The sequence below is a fragment of the Limulus polyphemus genome, unplaced genomic scaffold (assembly GCF_000517525.1).
Source record: "Limulus polyphemus unplaced genomic scaffold, Limulus_polyphemus-2.1.2 Scaffold8307, whole genome shotgun sequence".
Taxonomy (NCBI): Eukaryota; Metazoa; Arthropoda; class Merostomata; order Xiphosura; family Limulidae; genus Limulus; species Limulus polyphemus.
Window position 1 is genome coordinate 17,208 of NW_013673917.1, and position 4,583 is coordinate 21,790.

The 4,583-nt window shown below is 34.4% G+C and overlaps 1 long non-coding RNA gene across 1 annotated transcript in view; it reads left to right on the forward strand.

Annotated features, from left to right (window-relative positions):
• The window catches only part of LOC111083137, an 18,477-nt gene extending 14,352 nt beyond the window's left edge, over positions 1-4,125 (forward strand). Inside the window, exon 3 of the long non-coding RNA XR_002608819.1 lies at positions 793-4,125. This is a non-coding gene — a long non-coding RNA (uncharacterized LOC111083137). The remainder of the gene's footprint in view (positions 1-792) is intronic.
• The last annotated feature ends 458 nt before the right edge of the window (positions 4,126-4,583 follow it).

Consider the following 4,583-nt stretch of genomic DNA (forward strand, 5'->3'; position numbering starts at 1 on the left):
TATTAGAAAGCCAGGAAATTTTTAGAAGTAAGAGAATTTGCCTACTTTTTGCATGTTATTGGTCTATATTTACTTTTCACACAGACTATTCAAAACAAATACTCAATATATTCATGGACAAAACTTTATTTTATTTTATTAAAAATACTTCACTAAGAAATTTGACTTTTTGTATGTGAAAGACTGGTAATAGTAACTGAAAGACTACCAAATTTCGTGAAGATATACCCAATATATATAGAGAGTTATAAATATTAAACATATATCAACTTTAAATGAATACAAAAGGTCACGTGACTCGGCCAAATTGACTGACCCTGTGTTGGGAGAGTTAAAAGAGACAAATTGGTTTTGTTAAAGTTAATGACATTAGATGAGCTGTGTAAGGCTAGAAAGAATAAAAGAGCAAGACCGGAGTATTCAGAGGCTGCTAAAGTAGTCGAGTTAAATGATTAGGCCCCATCTAATCAGGACATAGCTTGATTGTATAAATGAATACCAAACTGACTTGATTTAACTAATTGGTGAGGTTAGTTGATTACTAAAGTATTATAGTCAAAATTAATAGGTATAGTAAAAGTTCAAGAAACGAACTGCATTTGTGGAAAAGAGACAGAAATGACCTATCAACCAATGACAGTGTGACTGTGACTAGAAAAAGGTGCTCAAGTAAGTGCACGGGGTATGAGGTGTTCAAGTTAGTACACGTGTGTGTGTGATCAAATGGGAACAGAACATGTATTGTGAAACTTTTCATAAGAAACAATTAATAATTATGTATCATGACTATAGGAAGAGAAAAAAGAAGGCCATAATTATAGAGATAGAAGGATTCAAGGTATGTGATTATTACTGGATTAAGGAGTTAGCAATAAGGGACTGCTACTCTGGATGGACTGATGCCTACTGTTTCCATCTGCTGTTCCCAAAAGACCATTTGAGTTATGCCAACCAAAGACATGTGAACTGGTGTTCTACCTATCTACATGGCATTCGTTGTACCAATGGGGAACACACATCAGTGGATTTGTTTGAGATCAGGAGGAACTTTATGGGTGGTATGGTAGATTGTACACCAAAGGAAAAGAAAAGGTGAGGATAATCAGTTGACAATTCGGAATCCCGTGTATAAACGGATAATCTGAACTAGATTGTACTGAAACACCATATTGTGCCTACCACTGATATCCACATGAACATTGTGCATATTGGAAGGTGTGTGCCTTGTATGAGTGGGTCACTGGTAGTGATTGGAACAACTTAAGATACCTTCAGCATGATTTTTAGATATAGTTTTAATACTAAAGTACTTAAATCTTATATTATCCTTGTATAATTTTATGTGTATTCGATATATTTCATGTAAACGGATATAACCAGTAGAAGTAGAATTTAAATATATTATCATTGTAAACATTAATCGAAGTAGGGAGAGAGTTAGAAGTACAATAGTTGGATAGTGGGAATTTTCTTACGAGAAATAAGAAAATTCTTAAGGAGGGAGGGGTGCTAGTGTACTAGCACAAGTAAGAAGGCATCCAGCTAACTCACCATAACAGTAACCAATTACTTGAGAGTTTTGGTTATGGTTTTGGATTAGCCAGGGAAGTAGTACAGATTGCTCAATAAGGTGTGAGAACTACTTGTGGGTAGTGCTGCATACTATTTGGTAGTTCATAGGAACACGAAGAAAAGTTGTTTAAAAACTCATGTTAGAGGCAGAAAGTCATGTTTTTTCTGAGCAATCAAGTATCCAGAGTCTCCTTACGCATCCTCACCAAATTCTCAAAGAAAAAGTTGAAGGTTTCCAATCTGCAGAAGTACACTTCGTCAACTATGTTGTAAGTAGAATTTTTGATTCTCAAGCTTCAGTTAATGTAGTGTAACAGTAAAGGGTATTCATGTTTATGTACTCTATATATATTAATCATTAACACTGATTAAAAGTATCAGTAAAAGTTATAACAATTAGTAAACTGTTGACTAATATTGTGTATTATGAGGTAAGATTTAATAAATGTTTTTATATTTTGTTCAATATTATTCTTGGAATCTGTTCATTTATTCTAACTGTAAGTTACCTCAAGTTAGTGACTTGTGAGCTCCACTCGCCATTGCAAATCCTCAAGTAAATAAATTCAGTGTAGTTGGCAGTATAATTGAAACTCCAACAATTTGCCCTAAGAGTGCTGCCTGTTACAATAGCCCAGTTTACAAACTTATAATTACTTGATGCATTAGATCCTGCAAATATGAGTGATGGAAAGCCCAATCCTATTATTCCACTGGCAATAAAATGTCCTAACATCATTCAAGAAAATTCTTATAAAGAACTCAATAAGGAATGGAGAGAGTTAACCTTATTTGAAATGCCAGTTTTGGGTGAGAATCTGTTGGAACCAGAAAAATTCTGGTATGCTAAGATTTCCTAATGTATCGAGACTGATGCTGAATTTAATGTCTTTGTCCCATTCTTCTGCTGCTACTGAAATAATATTTTCACTAGTAAGTAATATTGAAACAAATAAATAGACACTCGGCTTAACGCAGGGACATTCATTGCATTACTACACAGCAAGAAGTTACTTCAAGATGCTAATTGCAATTCATGGCACCCCCACTCAGGAAACTAGTTGAAAAAATGATTAAACAATCAGAGGGAGTGGAAGATATGCAGTTTTGATGATATTAGGTAAGTTTAATGCTATTTGTCCCCAACATCGAGGTTGTTTCCAGCCTCAAGGTCCAGTTCTTTTAGCTAAGTTCCCGAGATATACAGACAGAAATCGCCAGTTTATCTATACATTCAAGACTTGCACTACAGTAACTCCATGTAAGTTTTGATTGCAACTCTCCTTTCACTAATAATATTGCAGGGTGGAAATATGATGTGTAATGCAAAAGTAACTAAAGTTAAATAAGTAATGTTGATAGGGTTAGAAACATTATGGATCTAATATAAGTTACTGAATGTATGAACTTTTATTTAATCGATGTTACTGTTTTTTATTCATTATAAGCCTTCATATCTTTTGGTGTAGAATTGGACTCAGTATCATTTATTCCTTGCATTACTTGTAAATTTCCTTGAGTTAGTTGACTTGTGTACCCACAAATCTATTGTAATTGGTGTCTTGTTGCCCTAAACAACGCTCTCTCTCGTTCCCACGATAGAGCAGCCTGATACAAAACATAAAGCTATTTAATTTGTCAAAAGATCAATTCATGACGTAACAGGTTTAGTTTCATGTCTATTGATCAGAGCTTTTTAAGTTTCTTGGAAAAACCTGGATCCTTTGAACCTTTGGTCACTGCTCCCCAGTCGCTCAGTGCCAAGTCTCGAGGCTTATATAACGCTAAAAACAGGGTTTCTATATTATGTGAAAGGCATAGTACAGAGAGGTTTGTGGTTAACAACAAACTTTCATCACTGGAACAAGGACCAAAATCCAAGCTCTAGTCATAAATCCTCAATGTCACCGCTAAACCACGCGGCATGTCAGAAAGTATTTGATTAAGTATACACAGAACAATATAAAACGAGTGAAACAATTCATTTACCACTTTAGAATATCTGAATGATTTTAAAGGTTACAACAATAATATATATTTTTGTTGCCCTCTTCTCCCCCTCCATTCGGCAAAGTGAAGTCAAATAAACACGGTTGAGTCTCAGAACTCAGGTGCATGCATGCGTAAAGTAATAGCTTTGTTTGTGAAACTATCTTTGCAATATCTAATAGTATAAAATACAGTGTGTATCTGTCAGTCTCTCGGTCACATGATGTTATAGCAACTTAATACGTAATGTAACTAGTTTGGCTTCTTGTCAATTAGGAGTAGTCTACTATTGATTGAAAATTAAAGATATATTTGATCTAAAAAATTCACCTTTTTCGCAATTTGAAAACCTATCTTTGTTAAATCGTCGAGTTACGCCAAAAGGGACGTAAATATACTTTATTAGACATTTTATACAGCATATTCAAAGCTTATCAGAGTTTTTTAACAAAAAGGTCTAACGTTAGGTCGTAGGATAATATTAGAAGATTATTTATTGATAGTATTAAGTGTGGAAAGGTTTAGCCCTAACTGAACTAAACCAAACAAACGTACACGTTACAGTATTAATTTATCTCTTTATCAAATATAGTCCGTACTTAATAAAGGCTTAATTAATGTTAAGACTAAGACAAGTGGACTTATACATTTCAGTGTCTGCGATAATAATTTTTTGTATTACTCTAGAAATCCTGGATTTAAAGAAGTACTGTTGCAATAAAGATAATAATTTGGCCACAAACAATTTGTAGGTCTCTGCTAGTCAAATAAAACGTGAACATGTTAACCTCGCTGAACTAACTCAAGGATCATCTTTATTTAGACACGTCCATTGCATCATCCCGTATTAGAGAAGGAATGTTGTGTTACGACAGCAGAAGTCACGTGACTCTGGTAACACGTGATGAGTTTCTAGAAGGATCACGAAGGCTCGAGTGTTTGCCAGACGCCTTCTATTTTTGTGTATATAAGCCCAGAAAAGAGAGAGAGATAGAGACAGATATTCGAGTCAAGTCGTAAGT